Below are 21,155 nucleotides of genomic sequence, written 5' to 3'. Positions count from 1 at the left end.
AAATCTATGACCTGAAATCATAAAATTATTAAGAATATTGGGGAAACCCTACAGGACATTGGCATAGACAAAGAGTTCTTGATAAAGACCCAGAGGCACAGGCAATCAAAGCCAAAACTGAAAAATGGGATTACATCAAATTGAGAAGCTTCTGTACTGCAAAATAAACAGCAAAGTGAAACAGCAACCAACAAAATGGGAAGAAATATTTGCGAACCATATAACTGATAAAAGATCAATAATCAGAATATAAATAGAGCTCACGGATCCCAACAACAATAAAATAAACAAAGGACTCAAACAGGTTTACTGTGGAGACAGGATGGAGATACCATAGAAATCTGAATATAGACTTACAGTATTACCCAGGAATCCTACTGCTGGGAATTTATCCAAGGGAAATAAAATCAGTATATAAAGAGTTATTAGTACCCCCAAGTTCATTGTAGCTCAATTCAAAATAGCTAAAAATGGAATCAGCCAAAGTGTCTGTCAACTGAAAACTGGATAAATAAATTATGGAATAATACACCATGGAATATTACACAACAGTAAAAAAAAATGAAATCCTGCAGTTTGCAACAAAATGGATGAAACTGGAAAATGTCATACTTAGCGAAATAAGCCAGTTCCAAAAGGACAAATACCATATGTTCTCCCTAATCTGTGCAAACTAATAGAACACCTAAAAGGCAGTCTATAGAAGTGTAATTGACACTTTGAGATGTAATATCTTTGAACAGCCCTTGTCTCAACTGTTGAGGAACAGTTTTTATTTTCATACTATTTTTTGGACTCTTTACTTAGTATACAATTAATCTTATGTGTATAAAGTTAATTGAGGGGCTGGCACTGTGGCATAATGGGTGAAGCCACCTCCTGCAGTGTCAACATTCCATTTGGGAACCAGTTCGAGTCCTAGCTGCTCCACTTCTGATCAAGCACTCTGCTATGTCCTGAGAAAGCAGTGGAAGATGGCCTCAGTGCTTGGGCCCCTGCACCTGCGTGGGAGACCTGGAAGAAGCTCCTGGACCATGGCTTCAGATCAGCACAGCTCCAGCCATTGCAGCCATCTGAAGAGTGAAACAGCAGATGGAAGACTCTCTCTCTCCCCCTCTCTTTCTCTCTCTGTCTCTGCTTCTCTGTAACTCTACCTTTCAAATAAAATACATAAGATAAATAAATAAATAAAGGTAATTGAAAATAGATCTTAGTAAAAAATAAGAATGGGTACAAAAAAGGGAGGAGGGAGAAGGGTGGAGGTGCTTAGTGCTGGTGGGAGGGCGGGTACAGTGGGAAGAATCACTCTGTTCCTAAAGTTGTATTTATGAAATTCATGATGTTTGTATACATTGAATAAAAGATTTCTGAGAAAAAAACCAAAGCAGCCATTTTGCAATATGGTTTGGCAGTTTCCCAAAATGTTATATATAAAGTTATCATATGTCCCTACAATTTGACTCCTAAGAATGCACAAGTATACTAAGAAGAATATGACATGTCCTCATAGTTATCTGCACATCAATGTTCAATCAATATTCATAATTTTACAATTGTTAATAAAGAGCAGATATAATCCAAAAGTCTATCAACTGATGAATCAATAAACTTGAATGTAGTATATACATGCAATAAAACCTTATTTATTAATTCAATAAATAATGAAGCAAAGATACATGTTACAATATGGATGAACCTTACAAAATTGTGATGAAGGAAAGAGGACCACAGAAGACCATATATGGTATCATTCCCTTTATATAAAATAAGGAATACAAGCAAATCCAATGAGACAGAAGGTTGATTATTGGTTAGCAGAAATGGGGGACGGGAAAATGGGGAGTGGCTGCTAATGGGTATGGAATTTCCTTATGGGATGACAAAAACATTCTAAATTTGGAGGGTTACATAATTCTGTGAATATTGTAAAAAAATCACAGAATTCTGTACTTTAACATGGTATTTTTTGCAATTTTTATTTTCAAATTAAAAAGTTTTTCCTTACGATTTGAAATGCCGAAGATATAGAGACAGAGAGACAGAGATCTTACATCTGACCAACTATTCAAATGCCCACAACATTCACAGCAAGTCCAGGCTGAAGCCAGGTGTCTGGACCTCAACCCAGCTCTTCCACACAAGGAGCAGTGATCCAAATACTTGTGCCACCATCTGCTCCCTCCTCCCAGGTCAGCATCACCAGGAAGAAGACCAGGGCACACACCAGGTACTCTGATAGGGAATGTTGATGTTCCAAGCAGTGACCTAACCACTTTATAAGATGCCCACCCAAATATGGTGAATTTTATTGTAAGTGATTTATACTTCAATTAAGCTTTCATGCCAAGACAGGAACTAAGTTTAAATCAATCAATTATGTTTCATGCAGAGCAGCAGCTTCAAGTTCTTTAACCAATTTCCTAGAGAAAATTAAAATGATATAAACACAGTATAATATTCAAAGTCCATTTCACTTTGTTTTATGAAATACTGGTAACATTAGAATGCCTTTAAAAATTCTAATGATTAAATTCACAAAGCTTGCCTAATAGCACGGTTGAATAAAATCCACAGTCCAAAGTATGACAGGAGCACAAACTGCTAATTTGATAGTCATATTTTTCTGACTATCCCTTTAATTTAACTGGTGTAAGAATAAATTATTTTCACACACATTCTCATAAGCATAATGTTGAAAAAAACAGAAAAAAATAAACATTTGAGAAATAGAATGTCAACAAAGAAGCCATGATTACTTTGGGATGAAATGTTCTAAATGTCTTCATTGTGTTGAACAAAACAAATAATGGAATGTGATCACAATACACTATGACATTCTTTCACTTTAAATTATAGAATATATATTTTACCAATTCTAGTACACTTTTAAGGAAGAGCTTTTATTTGTCCTTAAATCCCAATAAGTAAATCATTTACACTAACTGACGATAGTAAAGAGTAATAATGCTCTTTTCCATTTTCAACTAAATTTAAGTGTATGTCTTTGCATTTTGGAAAAAAAATATATAACCTACAAATTAAATTCCACCAAAACAACACCCATTCTAAATGACCCATTCTGGTGTTGAATGTTGAAAGAGTTGACATGAAACCAGCAGGAAGATAAGCATAAAATATTTAAGAAAATGTGTTTTCTATAATCATATTCATGTAAATAAAAGCTGAGCATTAATTTCATCTAATTCATAATGTACAACCTCTCAGAGATATATATTTCCAAGCATTTTGGCTATAATATACATGTTTTAAACTGTTGTATATGTAATATATTTTCTTCACAATGTATGTTATAAAACTCATAATTTGGGCCGGTGCCACGGCTTACTAGGCTAATCCTCTGCCTTGCGGCGCCAGCACACCGGGTTCTAGTCCCGGTCGGGGCATTGGATTCTGTCCTGGTTGCCCCTCTTCCAGGCCAGCTCTCTGCTGTGGCCAGGGAGTGCAGTGGAGGATGGCCCAAGTGCTTGGGCCCTGCACCCCATGGGAGCCCAGGATAAGTACCTGGCTCCCGCCATCGGATCAGTGCAGTGTGCCAGCCACAGCATGCTGGTCACGGCGGCCATTGGAGGGTGAACCAACAGCAAAAAGGAAGACCTTTCTCTCTGTCTCTCTCTCTCACTGTCCACTCTGCCTGTCAAAAAAAAAAAAAAAAAAAAACCTCATAATTTACGTTGTTACTAAATATTAAGGTACTAGGATACAAAAAAATTTTTCAAACAGTAGCTATAAATTATTATAGTCCTTTCTAGTTCTGATATAATAAAAAGCAACAAACCCAAATCTTTATTTTATCTCAAAGTATATTTTACTTGAAGTTCAACAAATCACTTGCATTTCAATAATTCCTTGTTTACTTTCCTATATTTTCAAGATAAATAAATAATTTGTATTAATGAATTAACATTAGCTTTTTACTTAATTGTTTACAAACTAAACAGATGCTATCCTTTCATCCTCCTAGCAATCTCTGGATGCTGGTAGTCTCATTTTATTCACTGTGTGTATGAAGAAATAGAGCAGGTCAAGTTCTCCTTCCACGTACTTCACTGTACAGTTCTCAAGAATCATTATCAATTCCTCAGAACTGTACTTGGGCTATGCAACTGTCAAGTGTAATAATTTCAATAATTGAATTTCATATCATAATACATATAGTATGTTACTTGAGTGACATTTTTCGTTAAAAATGACTGAAAAAGTAGTTTCAGAGTCACAGTACTGGACCATATTTTTCTCATCTATAAGCATTTTGTAATCATTCTTTTCAAAACATCCCTATAATAAAAACAAAAAAATTCCTAAGCCAAAGATGGTGGCTAAAACTCTCCAGTGGTTTTCTATTCACTGAGTAATTTTAACAACTATTCATACACCAGGTCATAAGAGCAAGGAAGCCAGGTGAGAGACCACAATTCTTGGTTTATTATAATGAGAAAATCCAGGAAAAAAAGAATTGTCTACACCACCCCTTGTCCACTTCCAAGCACTAGAGTGTGGAGACAGATGCCTCCAGCTTAGGTGAGGGAGAAGGAATTAAGTTCAGACCTGAAACTTGAAACCCAGTTACCAGGCTGCCAAAACAAAACAAAACAAAACAAAACAAAACAAAACAAAACACAGTGCTGCATAAGATCCATGGGACCCTATACCCAACGTGAACTGGATGACCAAGTCTTTGGACCTCCTTAGCCAGGTGATGAAGGAACTGCCTGAACGAAGACTTCCTTGACCTTTGGCAAACAGTGGAGTAAGACTCCAGTCCCTGGAGGACAGGCAGGAACAGGAATTTCGGACTTTTCCTTAAGGCTCAGAGCTGGGCCTGACACTGTAAGACCTAACACCTGATAAAGCCCAAAGGCTTCTACTGTCAGGCTAGTACTCACTTTATATAAAGAAGATCAGTTTAACATACATTAGGTAAAGATTTCAACAGTTTGCTCCCACAGAGAAACATAAAGTGAAAAATAATAGATGATTTTTTAAATGATGATGAAATCAGATCAGACCTATATACAATGTTGTTGATGAGTTTTTTGTGTATGAGAGGCAGAAAGAGAGACATAGAAGTAGGGAACTCCCATCCATCTGCTGGTTCACTGCCTAGGGTCTTGCCACACTGGAGGCTGGGATGAGACCTGCAGCCAGGAACTAAATCCAGGTTTCCCTGGTGGGTGTTAGGAATCCAACTACTTGAGCCATCTCTGCTGCCTCCAATTTGCATTAACAGGAGGCTGGAGTTAGGATGCGGCTGTGAGAAATTAATCCAGTCACTCTGATATGGAACGTGACTCTCTTAACTGATGTCTTAACTGCTAGAACAAATGGTCACTTTGTTGATAACTTCTTACATAAAATTTCTTTCAATTTATTTAGAGTACAATATATACTACATAGGTTTAAAATAGAATTTTTTTTAAACTTTTATTTAATGAATATAAATTTCCAAAGTACAGCTTATGGATTACAATGACTTCCCCACAATAACATTCCTCCCACCGCAACCCTCCCCTCTCCCACTCCCTCTCTCCTTCCATTCACATCAAGATTCATTTTCGTTTCTCTTTATATACAGAAGATCAGTTTATCATACATTAAGTAAAGATTTCAACAGTTTGCTCCCACACAGAAACATAAAGTGAAAAATACTGTTTGAGTACTAGTTATAGCATTAGATCTCAATGTACAGCACACTAAGGACAAAGATCCTACATGAGGAGTAAGTGCACAGTGACTCCTGTTGTTGACTTCACAAATTGACACTCTTGTTTATGGCATCAGTAATCACCCTAGGCTCTTGTCATGAGCTGCCAAGGCTATGGAAGCCCCCTGAGTTCACTGACTCTGATCATATTTAGACAAGGCCATGGTCAAAGTGGAAGTTCTCTCCTCCCTTCAGAGAAAGGTACCTCCTTCTTTGATGACCCATTCTTTCCACTGGGATCTCACTCGCGGAGATCTTTCATTTAGTTTTTTTTTTTTTTTTTTTTCCCCCAGAGTGTCTTGGCTTTCCATGCCTGAAATACTCTCATGGGCTTTTCAGCCGGATCTGCATGCCTTAAGTGCTGATTCTGAGGCCAGAGTGCTGTTCAGGACATCTGCCATTCTATGGGTCTGCTGTGTATCTCACTTCCCATGTTGGATCATTCTCTCCCTTTTTTACTCTATCAGCTAGTATTTGCAGACACTAGTCTTGTTTATGTGATCCCTTTGGTTCTTAGTCCTATCATTATGATCAATTGTGAACAGAAATTGACCACTGGGACTAGTGAGATGGCATTGGTACATGCCACCTTGATGGGATTGAATTCGAATCCCCTGGTATGTTTCTAACTCTACCGTTTGAGGTAAGTCAGCTTGAGCATGTCCCAAATTGCACATCTCCTCCCTCTCTTATTCCCACTCTTATATTTAGCAGCGATCACTTTTCAGTTAAGTTTCAGCACTTAAGAAGAATTGTGTATTGATTACAGTATTCAACCAAAAGTATTAAGTAGAACAAACAAAAAAAATACTAAGAGGGATAACGTATTAAGTTGCTCATCAACCGTCAGGGTGAGGATTTTGGATTGGGTTTTTGCTAGCTATTTTAGTTCTTTCAATATAACAATAAATTGTTTGAGATTTTTTTTTAACTTTTATTTAATGAATATAAATTTCCAAAGTACGACATATGGATTACAATGGCTTTCCCCCCATACTGTCCCTCCCACCTACAACCCTCCCCTTTCCCACTCCCTCTCCCCTTCCATTCACATCAAGATTCATTTTTTGATTATCTTAATATACAGAAGATCAGCTTAGTATACATTAAGTAAGGATTTCAACAGTTTGCTCCCACACAGAAACATAAAGTGAAAAATAATAGATGATTTTTTTTAAATGATGATGAAATCAGATCAGACCTATTGTCATGTTTAATCCCAGTGACAGTCAAGTTGGGAGTTGATAATTTCTTTTTTTTTTTTTTCAGAGGATCAGTTTAGTATGCATTAAGTAAAGATTTCAACAGTTTGCACCCCCATAGAAACACAAAGTGAAATATATTGTTTGAGTACTCATTATAGCATTAAATCTCAATGCACAGCACATTAAGGACAGAGATCCTACATGAGGAGTAAGTGCACAGTGACTCCTGTTGTTGACTTTACCAATTGACACTCCTGTCTATGGCATCAGTAATCTCCCTATGCTCCAGTCATGAGTTTCCAAGGCTATGGAAGCCCTCTGAGTACGGCCATACCACCCTGAACGCGCCCGATCTTGTCTGTTTGAGATTTTTCTGCTTTTATGGTTTAAGTACTTGTTATTTTAAAATTCCTTATTTACTGCTTCTGCTGTATCCATAGATTCTGGTATGTTGTATTTGTATTTTAATTTGTTTAAAGAAATTTTAAATACAGCCTTTTACATACAGCTTATCAAGATTGAATCATGAAGAAATAGAATACTTAACCAGACAAATAATAAGAGATGGAATCCAGTATGAAATGTCTTTATTTTTTGACAGGTAGAGTTATAGACAGTGAGAGAGAGAGAGAGAGAGAGAGAGAGAAAGGTCTTCCATCCGTTGGTTCACTCTCCAAATGGCCACTCTGGTGGGCACTGCACCGATCCGAAGCCAGGAGCCAAGTGCTTCTTCCTGGTCTCCCACGCTGGTGCAGGGGCCCAAGCACTTGGGCCATCCTCCATTGCCCTCCAGGGCCACAGCAGAGAGCTGGACTGGAAGAGGAGCAACTGGGACTAGAACCCGGTGCCCATATGGGATGCCAGCACTGCAGGTGGAGGATTAACCTTGTGAGTCATGGTGCCAGCCCTATAAAATGTATTTCATTAAGTGAAAACCCAGGTCCAAATGACTTCTTTGTTGAACTCTACCAGACATTTAAGAAGAGTAAATACAAATTATTATTATTAAAAAAAAGAACAGAGTTTTTTTTTTTTTTTTTTCCAACTGATTCTATAAGACCAACATTACCTTGGTACCAAAACTGAACAAGGACAAAAGAATAAGAAAAAAGAAAGATACAGGCCAATATCTTCGATGAACATCAATGCAAAAATAATCAACAAAATACTGGAAAAACAAATGCAACAGCATACTAAAAAGATTTCTTATCATGATCAAGTGGGATTAATCTTAGAATGCAAAGATGGCTCAGTATTAGACACTATTTTCCTGTATTTTGTCTTCACAGATGCATAATCAAAGATGAAATAAAATGAGATTTCTAATACTCATTTTGATTATTTTATGACCAGCTAATATTGAAAAAAGTGAGTGAAAAACTATAATCTGTCGTTGTGTAAAACTTGAATGGTGTTAAGAATCATGTTTTAGAAGTCTGCAGTACAGTAAATTTACATTAAACTTCTGTGGTAACTTAAAATAACTTCCACACATTTGTAACTCAAGGGGTTAATTAGTATTTCATTGGAAGAACACATGTATAAGTTAAGATTTCTGTAGCAAAACTTGACTAATAACTCAAGGAGACTTAATTTTGTTCTTTTATAGAAATAAGAAATGGAAGGGGCCGGTGCTGTAGAGTAGTATGCTGAACCTCTGCTTTCAGTACCAGCACTCTATGTGGATGTTGGTTTATGTTCCAGCTGCTCTTCTTCCAACCCAGCTCTCTATCATGGCCTGGGAAAGTAGTAGAAGATGGCCAAGTGCGTGGGTCCCTGCACTCATGTGGGAGACCTGAAAGAAGCACCTTTCTCCTGACTTTGGATCAGCTCAGCTCCAGCCATTGCAGCCATTTGGGGAGTGAACCAGTGAATGGAAGACCTCTCTCTCTCCCTGTCTGTAACTCTGTTTCTCAAATAATTAAATAAATAGATAGATCTTTTAAAATATATTAAACTGAAATCTATTTGTATCATTAATATATATTTCAAAAAATAAAGATGTAATGCAACCCAAATTCCTGACATGTTAAGTCAGAAAATTGAGATATTAAAAAGCTAGAATTTAATAAGAATGATTAAGCTGCCTTTAATGACATTTTTATAGCATTTAAAAGCATTTCCAATATAGATCATGAGGGGAAATCCAAAATAAAAACAAACTTACATCATTGGGGTTATCAGAGCCATCTCCAGAACACTTGCCTGTGTCGTGGTCTTATGAAGGCATTTGTTACCTTAGTGAATTTTCCATGGTTTCAGTATGCCTGAGCTCTTCAACTACTGAAACCAATTCTGTCAGATCTCAGGAAAAGCCTCAACTTAACCATTACTTAGGGTGAACATAGAGAAATGAAACTATTAACATTCTCATAACCAGCACCTCTTCTAAGATCAACATGGGAAGAAAATAACCAGCTTATTTGTAAGTAAACAAGTAGAATCAAATGCCAGAGAGAGAAAAATGTCTGGATGAATAATCTCCCTCATCCCTGGCTTATTTTCACTATTACAAATGCATTTATTAAAGAAAAGATGGGTCTACCGGGTTACACACAGTCCTCACAGGTTTGAGGACCATCATGACATTTCTAAAGGACTTGGTGTCTCTGTTTGGATTCCTGGGATATTAATTAAAGCTTAATATTGGGGGCCAGCACTGTGGCGCAGCAGGTTAATGCCCTGGACTTAAGCGCCAGCATCCCATATGGGCACTGGTTCTAGTCCTGGCTGCTCCACTTCCAATCCAGCTCTCTGCTGTGGCCTGGGAAAGCAATGGGGATGGCCCAAGTCCTTGGGCCCCTGCACTCGTGTGGGAGACCTGGAAGAAGCTCCTGGCTTTGGATCAGCACAGCCCTGTCGGTTGCGGCCATCTGGGGAGTGAACCAGCAGATGGAAGATCTCTCTCTCTCTGCCTCTCCTCTCTCTGTGTAACTCTGACTTCCAAATAAATAAATCAATCTTAAAAAAAATTAAAGCTCAATCTCAGAAACAAATTCAGTTCTTTAGTGGAAAGTTCATAGGTGCTTTCAAGTACTTGGTGAGTATATATGGGTAACTTTCCTATGTCTTTTCATTTCACTTAAATTTGCTAATCAGTTAACATCTGAAAATGGTGTTAATTTTTTAAAAACACCCTAAGAAGAGTGAAAAATTCAAAAGGGGCAAAACAAAATTTCAAATAGCAATCAGAAATTATTTAGATTCTTAAGTTTAATATATGAAAATAGCTATAATTGTTTTTATAATTTGTATCTAAATATATTTCCCAGCTTTGGCAAATCAAAGTATACAAAACCAATGAAATTATGAACTTTTATCTGAAATACAAATTTACTAATCTATTTAATCTGTCAACCAGATCTGTACAAAAGCATTAATCAAAAAACTATATGTGTAGTTTTCTATGTAACCTTTAGTAATACAGTATGAAATATGGAAATATGACTTCTAATAATAGGAAGTGAGGGGAAGAGAACACTGGATAGTCCCCATAAGCCATTACAATCACCAAAACACATGCTGTCAAATTATCCATTGCATATCCCCCACTGGCAGGCTTCAAGCTGAAATGAATGTAGATGAATTGCTGCCTTTTTCACAATGATATGAGACTTATCTCACTTTTTTGACAGGGCCTGTACATAGCAAAGCTCTTAATGGAAGCTGAAATTGTCTTCAATTATACTGGATGTCTAAAGGTGGGTCAGCCTAGCTTTTTAAGCTCTTAAAATGTCTGATTTTTGTCGTTTACCAAATTAATAGTACTCTATGAACTTTTGTTCTCACTTAAAAGTTAAAATTTGGAGGCATATACTCTATAGATTACGATTTTTGTTTTAAAAGATTTCCCACATTGGTTTGCAGATAAATTCACAAGGTTATGCATAAGAAGGACTCTGTTGAAGGGCAAGACAAGGATTGAAGCTGAGGTCTAGAGCAGCTTGTGAGAAATGAAAGGGAACTTTATTTTTATTTATGATCTTTTATTTAGCAAGTATTAATTAAGTATCCACTATTATATATTCTAGCTTATGGGTATATGCAAATGACAAAAACAGACAAAAATAAGCCCTCATGGAGTTTGTAGTCTAATGTGGGGGAAGACACACTGTACATTTGCTGTTTTAATTTGAATCAAAATTGGTTTGAAAGAAAAAAATCCTATTTCTCTCCCTTTTTTTATTCTATCAGCTAGTATTTGCAGACACGATCACTGGGACTGGTGAGATGGCATTGGTACATGCCACCTTGATGGAATTGAATTGGAAAAAAAGGGAGAGAATGATCCAACATGGGAAGTGAGATACACAGCAGACCCATAGAATGGCAGATGTCCTAAATAGCACTCTGGCCTCAGAATCAGCCCTTAAGGCATGCGGATCTGGCTGAAAAGCCCATGAGAGTATTTCAGGCATGGAAAGCCAAGACACTCTGGGGGAAAAAAAAAAAAAAACTAAATGAAATATCCCCGCATGTGAGATCCCAGTGGAAAGAACGGGTCATCAAAGAAGGAGGTACCTTTCTCTGAAGGGAGGAGAGAACTTCCACTTTGACCATGGCCTTGTCTAAATATGATCAGAGTCAGTGAACTCAGGGGGCTTCCATAGCCTTGGCAGCTCATGACAAGAGCCTAGGTTGATTACTGAGGCCATAATCAAGAGTGTCAATTTGTGAAGTCAACAACAGGAGTCACTGTGCACTTACTCCTCATGTAGGATCTCTGTCCTTAGTGTGCTGTACATTGAGATTTAATGCTATAACTAGTACTCAAACAGTATTTTTCACTTTATGTTTCTGTGTGGGAGCAAACTGTTGAAATCTTTACTTAATGTATGCTAAACTGATCTTCTGTATATAAAGAGAATCGAAAATGAATCTTGATGTGAATGGAAGGGGAGAGGGAGTGGGAAAGGGGAGGGTTGTGGGTGGAAGGGAAGTTCTGGGGGGGGGGAAGCCATTGTAATCCATAAGCTGTACTTTGGAAATTTATATTCATTAAATAAAAGTTAAAAAAAATTAAAAAATCCTATTTCTTCTTCATCTATCTATGAACTTTATCTTACTCTGTCCATTAATTTAATATTCTTGCATCTTTTTAGGTACAATTTGTTTAAAGATAATTAGAAAGCATATTTCTGTATAAATAGTTTTAATAAAGTTCTTAATATTTGTATATGACAATGGATTAAATTTATTCTATATCTATCTCTCATCCCATTCTGTGCTATTAAGCTACTGATGATCAGTGTTAAAGAAAGAAGGGCCATCTTTTTCCAAATGTTAATAGATTCATGCTCTTAGAATTCAAAATTACAAAGGATCATAATTTTTCAATCAAAGTAAATAGTATGTTTATTTCATGTAATGTAAAACTCTCCTAGTATTGCTCATGGATAAGTTCTGATCTTCTTTGTATTAAATCTACTATGTTCTGCTTTCTTGAATTTCTTTTTTCTTGGAAAAATCAAATAATATGTTAAAATATTAATATCACATTTTAAATTATTTAAAAACTTTCAAATGGCAATAATGTAATAGATCATAAAGAAAGAGAATGTAATATAAGGAAAAAGCTGCAGAAACTGAATGAAAGATCATATGTAGAATTTGAAAGTTATTACTTTTGGCTACAACAGATTTCAGTCTTTGGTAACTAGAATTGAACTTCAGTATTTTACATACTAGACTTGCTTTTTTTAAAATGACAGTCCAATGCACTGAAGTTCTACATTATTTAAAGTACCCCTTGCTATTCCCTTTCAATGCTATCTACTGATATCTTAGAGTTTCTGATAGTTATAGAAACACATACAATCCTGAAGTAAATTACTCACTAAACAGCAATAGTCTCTTTCTTATTTCAGCTACTTCTTTTCTATTCTAGGTGGAATCTACCTCATGATTCCTCCATGGATGGTGACTTAAGTTTAGGATTTAATCATCAGTTCCGTGGTCACTAATAAATGCAGCCTCATGACTTCTGAGAAATGGAGCTATTCATTTAGGAAAAGCACATCATCTGTATGACAGAATTACAAAGTGTTGGTGGACTCCTTTAACATTTTTCATTTGAATGCAAAATTACAGGATAGTTTTGAAATCTTTCATATCACCATAGATGACAATAGTTTCCTATATATGATATGGCTAAAATCAAGGAAGTAGCCATTCAGTGGGCCTTATTTATTGTTACTATGGGTTATCTGTGAGAGGGAATTGCCATGAGAAGAAAGTATACATGGAATATGTATATTGTTCTGAGCTAGTGCCTTTCAATTTTTTCCACTTGGGCATATTGCCTGCTACTTATGATACAGCTAGGTAACTGTAGATCTAGGTATTAGGGATCATACGTTCATGACACTTGCTGCTCTTCGGAATTTCTTTTCATTCATAATGAAGCACTTTTGTGATAAGAGGTGTGTACAGTTTTATAGGGCAACCATGTCACTTATGGGACTTAGGTAAATCAATAGAATTTTCATGCTAATGGATTCTTCTCATGCCTTCATGCAGCTATATAAGGATTTAGAGTAAAGAATAAAAACTGGGAAGCGAGATACACAGCAGACTCATAGAATGGCAGATGTCCTAAACAGCACTCTGGCCTCAGAATCAGCCCTTAGGGCATGCGGATCTGGCTGAAAAGCCCATGAGAGTATTTCAGGCATGGAAAGCCAAAACACTCTGTCAAAAAAAAAAAAAAAATGACCTAAATGAAAGATCTCTGTGAGTGAGATCCCAGTGGAAAGAACAGGTCATCAAAGAAGGAGGTACCTTTCTCTGAAGGGAGGAGAGAACTTCCACTCTGACTATCAACTTGTTTAAATATGATCAGAGTTGGTGAACTTAAAAGGCTTCCATAGCCTTGGCAGCTCATGACAAGAGCCTAGGGTGATTACTGATGCCATAAGCAAGAGTGTCAATTTGTAAGTCAACAGCAGGAGTCACTGTGCACTTACTCCTCACGTAGGATCTCTGTCCTTAATGTGACGTACATTCTGATTTAATGCAATAACTAGTGTGGGGAGCAACTGAGACTAGACTAAATTACTGGAACTAGGACTAATTCTATGCATCTGATCTCCCATGATATGGCGCTGAGAGAGAGCAAACAACTTCTACGCAACTGCCTCGCCAATTTGACTAACAAGTGGCAGGAGCTGATCCTGCTCCTTGATTGGAGGAGAGCAGCGTGCTTGGCGTGTGGGTAGCAGAGTTAGGGTTGGTGGAAGAGGACTATAAAGGAAGAGAGAGACAATATGCACCGGGGAACATCTGAGGAACATTTGAGCAGCCCCTGAGAGAGCCAGCCAGCAGTGTGCCGCTCCTCCGCGGAAGCGGGGAAAGCGGTGGGCGTGCTGCCCCTCCGCGGAGGCGGGGGGGTGGGCTAGCAGCTAACCCAGGATGGTGTCGTTCCTCTGTGAGTGGGGGAGCAACAACTAGTACTCAAACAGTATTTTTGACTTTGTGTTTCTATGTGGGTGCAAATTGTTGAAATCTTTACTTAATATATGCTAAACTGATCTTCTGTATATAAAGAGAAACGAAAATGAATCTTGATGTGAATGAAGGGAAGAGGGAGCGGGAAAGGGGAGGGTTGCAGGTGGGAGGGAAGTTATGAGGGGGGAAGCCATTGTAATCCATAAACTGTACTTTGGAAATTTATATTCATTAAATAGAAGTTTATAAAAAATAAAAAATAAAAACATATCAAGAAAAAAAAGAATAAAAACTGACCAGTTAATAAAAATCCATATGTCCAGGGGACTCCCATTATTTTATCATACCACTGAGAGTCATGTTGCTAAGGCATCTTTTGGATATATCTGTATTACTCTGGAGTTACCTTTATTCATGCATATCTCACCTTACATAAATATATGTGACAAAGTGGCTTTGTCTGTGTGCACATACACAACATCTTGGCACAGATACTCTGTAGCAAATGTGGGTATATATAGAACTGGACTGGAAATGTCACATGCTCTATGCCTGGGCTCTATTGGACATTATATTAAAGTCAATGCTGCTGGGGAGGAAGCCTTATTGCTAAGAGAACCTGAGGATGGAAGTCAAAGCTCCAGCAGAGATGATGTTTGACTAAAATTTAAGAAACTCATGCTGATTCATAGTGATTATTTCTCTGATGATTTAAAAAAAAACACTGGTGTTGCTGTTTAGCATTTTTCCAAAGGTCAAAAATAAGTGTATGGAATTAGGAATCGGGAAATTGCTTTTTTCTGTATGTAGACAAAGCTTTTCTGACTCTAGTCTCCGACAGTTACTTCCTTCATTATCATTTCATGAAAATTATTCATGGCACAAAAATGATTTTTCTCTGAGCATGCTGCAATGGTTTCGAGCTTAAAGCATGAACTTACTGGAAGTACTCATGGATTAATGGGCTTTCTCTCTCTATCTTGGGGGGCTGATTTTTTCCCCAACTCTTTTCATTTTGAAGATCCTTTTTTGAAACTTAAAAATAGTGAAATCATATGTTGCTTCTATAATCCCACTTCATATCCAATCCTTTCCAAAGTCCCAAGACCTATATGTCACAATCTGGACTTGAATTCATGATTCTGTCTTCAATTACTTGGCTCAGAGCTTCTTCTCATATTTCTGTTGAAGGAGTCTATAATTTTATGACAATAAGTATTGTAAAAAGAACAGACACATAAGCAGATCAATAAAACATAAACCTCTTCTTCATCAAAATTTTTATTTAATTCTGATGCCTGAAGGGTGGGTGTTTGTTCTAAGATGTCTGCGTCCTTTATCAGACTGCTTGTTATATTCCTGACTCTGCTGCTGACTGCAGCACCCTGCTAATGCGGATCCTGGAAATCCTGGCGATGGCTCAAGTGACTGGGCTCCTACCACCAACTTGGGAGACCTGGGTTGCCTTCCTGGGCCTTGGTTTTATCATTCACCCAGTCTTAGACTTTTATGGGCATTAAGTGGATGAAGAAAATGAACCAGCAGGGCCGGTGCTGTGGTGCAGCAGGTTAAAGCCCTGGCCTGAAGCACCAACATCCTGTATGGACACCTGTTCTAACCCCGGCTGCTCCTCTTCTGATCCAGCTCTCTGCTATGGCCTGGGAAAGCAGTAGAAGATGGCCCAAGTCCTTGGGCTCCTTCACCCACATGAAAGACCGGAGGAAGATCCTGGCTCCTGACTTTGGATTAGCTCAGCTCTGGCTATTGTGGCCATCTAGAGAGTGAGTCAGAGGATGGAAGACCTCTCTGTTGCCACCTCTCACTGTAACTCTGTCTTCCAAATAAATAAAATAAATCTTTTAAAAAAAGAAAATAAAAGAAAATGAATCAGCAGATAAGTGTGTGTTCCTCTCTCTCTCTCTCAAAAAGAAAAGAGGAGGAGGAAGAGGAGGGGGAGGGGGTGGGGGAGGGGGAGGAGTTATTTCAATTGGCAAAACCAAAAGAAAAAAAGTACTCAATGTGAAAAAAATGATTAAATTTCTTTAAAATCTGAACTGGCTCCATTAAGTAGGAAGTGGCCTTAATAATCTTGCATAGAATATTTAAAAGCCAAAACTACAAATGATAGAACTACAGTTCATCCCGGATATAAAATTAAACTTTACTTTGTCATAACTCAATCAGCTTCTCAGTTGCTAGCACTTAGTTGTTGTTTCAAGAGCTACAACGTTGGTGTCAGAGCTTTCCTGGATGTAAAATAGCCACTAGTGTATCAAGCAGCCTATCAATATGTATTCCACGTGGAAATTTTTATCTGGATTGTGGGAAGTAAGGTAGAAAACAATAAAAAAAGATACACACGTATTTAGTATCTACTCCAATGTTAGACATTTTTCCATTCACTTCTTCCATCTCCAGCCTCTCTATGGGCAAATATAACTCTAATTTTCTTTTATTTTTTTAAAATAATATTTATTTGTTTATTTGAAAGGCAGAGGCAGGAAGGGAGGGAGAGAGGGAGGGGGAGAGGGAGAGAGACAGAGAAAGGTCTTCCATCTGCTGGTTCACTCCTCAAATGGCTGCAATGGCTGGAGCTGTGCTGATCCAAAGCAAAGTGCTAGGAATTTCCTTAGGGTTTCCCACATGGGTGCAAGGGCCCAAGAACTTGAGCCATCTTACACTGCCTTCTCAGGCCAGAATAGAGAATGGGATTGGAAGAGGAGCAGCGGGTCTCGAGCCAGCGCCCATATGGGATGCTGGCACTGCAGGATGGGGCTTTACCTGCTACATCACAGCATCAGCCCCCCTCATCTGCTTAAGATATTTGCGTCATCATGACCCATCTCAAAAATGTCTTTCTTCGGGTGAAGTGAAGCAGCCTTCTTAGGTTATTTAATTCTTTATCCAAAAGATGGAATCAGATGCTTTCCAGGAGCCAGCCCCAAATCCATTAAGGCATCCCAATAAATTCTGCCTTACATCAGCCTGTGAAGCTATATGAAACATATTTAACTCTGTTTTATGATCCATTTTACTACTTTGAGGACCTTTCAGGATGTTAAAAAGACTGGAGAACTTTCTGATTGGCCCCCTGCAGCCCTGAATGCCATTATGGATGCTGGAATTTGTATATTCAAGTCATGATTATTTTTATGAATTCTCTAATTCACTAATTCACTGTGTGTATATACACAGTGAAATTATGGTTCCTATTATTGTCCTGATCCTAAAGCAAAAATAGGTAATAAATTACATCCAATTATCTGGAGTGTCTATATAATTGTTGTATAATTTTATTAAAGATAGTTATCAGAATTGTTTCAGTTACTCAGAATTATTCATCTGAAGAAATAAAAGAAAAAGAACTACAGATAAGAAGAAATTTGAATACTTAGACAAAAAAGTTGTACGACTGTCCTTTGATATATGAAGAAGATTGGTCTCAGAACTCTTTAGGATACAAAAATCTGTAAATGCTGATATCTCTATTATAAAATGATGTAGTATTTACATACAAAATATGCACATCCTTTGTTTACATTAAGCATCTCTAAATTATTTATATTACCTACTGCAATACAAATTATATGTAAATATTGTTTAGAGAATAATGACAAGAAAAATTGTATATGTTCAGTACATTCACATTTTTTAAAAAATATTTTCAGCTCATTCACAGTTAGTTGAAACTGCATGTGTGGAACATGCAGATAGAGAGAAAAATGTATGTTTTAATTCTCTTTAAACCTTATTTAAGCATATAAAATTAACACATCGTGTGACTTTGGACTTATTATTCTGAGTCTATTTTTACTCATCTATAAAATATTAGACTTGTATTTTTACCTACAAATCTCTCATCTTAAACATCGTAGCATTCTAAGATAGAATTACTCTGTAGTTGATAAAAATATTCAATGCTTTATTAGGAAATTTTTGTTATAATGTATTTCATAAAGAGGATGAATGTGATTTTCAAAACTTGTCAGCTTATCAAAAATCTTGACTGCTGAGAGATACTGATGTTGAGATTGTTTTCCAAGCAAGCATATAATTCAAAATGAAGGTAAAACATTATAAGGGTTTGTTTATGCTTTTTATGCATTGTGTCAAAGCATTTATTTTTTTAATTAAGAGAAGATAGATCATTGAGTGTTACAAATTGCTGCATGAAACCCAGAACACTGTATTGTTAACACTCTCAATGAGAGGTTCACTGACAAGAATTATCATAAGCCATAACTTTTTATTTCATTAGAGAAAGTGATGCATGTCCAAGATCTGAAGCCCAACATCCATAAAATGGTTTCACACAAATGACATCCTATTCAAAACAGCTGTCTGCAAAGAAAATACATGGGATATAATCTGCCATAAAATGAACTGTACAATTTATTTTTCTTGAAGAAGTCATGCCTTTGTGACAATGGTGAGCTGCAACAGTTTTGCTTTAAAGAGAAGCATCTCTTTTCTATGCCAAACCTATATTAAGTCAACCATGTAGAATTTTCCTCCAGAGTAAGCAACTGGAAAGCCAGATCAGCTCATCCACTACCTGATGCTTTCCTCTGTCTTTCATTGCACTGGTTTAAAACATGAGCCTACAATAAATTTTTAATCCAGGGATACAAGGACTTTAAAATTAAGGATTAATTTATGTAAAATTGTCAAATTCAGTCATTAATGTCCTATTAAAACAGCAATTTCATATCCTTCAAATGAATATTTAAAAAGAGAACAAAACTAAGTTATGAAGTTCCTTATCTAATTTTAATTTAAAATAAAGTTGAAAATAAAATATTAAATAATTTAAAGCTACTCATAGAATACAAAAATTTATAACTCCCCAATTGACTAAGATACATATAAGTATCTTAGTTTTCATGCACTTTAAAGACAATAATGGTATCTTTTGTTTGTCTCATTCATTTAAGTACACAAAATACTCTTCAATGACAGAGGAAAGCAAAAAAGCAATAACTTTCAACAATCAGTATTTGCTCTAATACTATATGTGATATCTAACATGCAGTCCAGCTTGGGCTTGACAGTGGAACTTAGATTGTACCTCCTCCTTCTATTACTTCATTCTAATTTTCCAAAATACTTATACTTGTATTTGAAATTTTCCAGATGTATTGCACTGCGATTATGACATTATCACTATGCACATTAGATTTTGTTATAATTATGGTTAAATATATTAAAATACCTATTTGCATCTATGTATTCTAAATATAGATTCTAAACTAATTAAAATAGGAAAGTTCAGGTAATTGAGATGTATTTTTATTTTCCATAGAAGACAGAAGAATATTTCCCCATAAGAACATTTTGCAGTTTCCTGACTTCATGTTTTCACAAGAAAAACATGCACCTTCAAAGTATTTCAAGATCGTTTATCCTAAACTGTAAGATGGACATCTGCTTAAAATAGATATCTACTAGAATAAAGCACTGCTTTAGTAATCACAAGTATTGTCAAAGTCTATGTGCCCTCAGTGCACTCCTGCAAACCTGGGAGATTAATCACATTTGTACTTTAGAAGAAAAAGGAGAAAATAAAATGCTACTCTAAACATGAAGTAATATATCAACAAGGATATATAGCTGTCATTATTTTGTCAGAAAAATTCTGTTGTTTATGTAGACATCTACATCATACAAGATGGAGCTTTTAATTTAAAGTAAGAGGAAGAGAAACTCCCAAAGTGCTTGTCTTTTCAGACAGATTCTACTCTAAACAGATTCTACCAGGGAAAGGCAACACTCGTATTTTATGAATGCAGTAAGACCTTTTTATGAGTTAATATTATATTTTGTAACTTCACGAACTTTTCTCTTGCACACCATAGGCTCATTTTCTCTTGACTTTGAGAGCATATTATTATTTACATCCATGTTTATGACATAGAACAGAGTTCCCATTTCCATTACAACCACAAATGTTACAAATGGTAAACAAAACTGTTCAATCGAAACTATTTAGGGTGGCAGGGTCTGGGGACCTGGCGGCAGGCGCTATGTCCTGCCGGGAAGGTGGCAAGAAGAAGCCCCTGAAACAGCCCAAGAAGCAAGCCAAGGGGATGGATGAGGAAGATAAGGCTTTCAAGCAAAAACAAAAGAGAGGAGCAGAAGAAACTGGAGCTAAAGACAAAGGCGAAGGCGGCGGGGAAGGGCCCCCCGGCCGCAGGTGGATTTAAGAGACCTGGCAAAAAGTAAGCTGTTCCTTGTGCCTGAAGTGATGATGCCCTTGATTGCATTCCTAGCTAAACATCCCGAATTCCGGCCATAGCATAAATTTGAATATTAAATCTAAACAATTCCAAGATTTACTCAGGGTGACTAGCTCTTGATAGCTCTGAGACATAAAAATCACTTGTCTCCTGCTCTCCTGGAGTATCTAATGGAATACTAGCACTAAAATACTTTTGTCAACTGTCATCACAGAATCTTCACATTCACTTTAGTGTTAGGATTTCATAATAGAAAATAGAAGTGCACTCCCATTCTCCAGCTATCATACCACCATTTCACATGGATGGTGTCCAAATTTGAATTGTTGGAAAATGTGTGCTGATGTTTTGCTTATAGAAGCTTCCCTTAGTGTTTCTAAGGGACTATTTACAAAAAAAGCAATTGAGATTAAAGACTTGTTTATATCCTTTGTGAAATCATTTAAAATATCCTTGTTTTTCCTGTTTTTTAAAGGTTTATAAACACTTTCAACTATGTGAACAGGCTGGACATTTTCATGGTAACACAGATCTTTATAAAGACTC

At 36.7% G+C, this 21,155-nt stretch overlaps 1 protein-coding gene and 1 pseudogene across 1 annotated transcript in view; one reads left to right on the top strand and one right to left on the bottom strand.

Moving 5' to 3' along the window:
- GALNTL6 (polypeptide N-acetylgalactosaminyltransferase like 6) overlaps positions 1-21,155 on the bottom strand; it is a 1,232,148-nt gene that overhangs the window by 694,963 nt on the left and 516,030 nt on the right. The window lies entirely within an intron of this gene.
- LOC138848790 (translation machinery-associated protein 7-like) lies at positions 20,396-20,595 on the top strand (annotated as a pseudogene).

The sequence above is a fragment of the Oryctolagus cuniculus genome, chromosome 2 (assembly GCF_964237555.1).
Source record: "Oryctolagus cuniculus chromosome 2, mOryCun1.1, whole genome shotgun sequence".
Taxonomy (NCBI): domain Eukaryota; kingdom Metazoa; phylum Chordata; class Mammalia; order Lagomorpha; family Leporidae; genus Oryctolagus; species Oryctolagus cuniculus.
The sequence above is the reverse complement of the archived record's forward strand: the minus strand, read 5'-3'. Positions and strand labels throughout refer to the sequence as shown.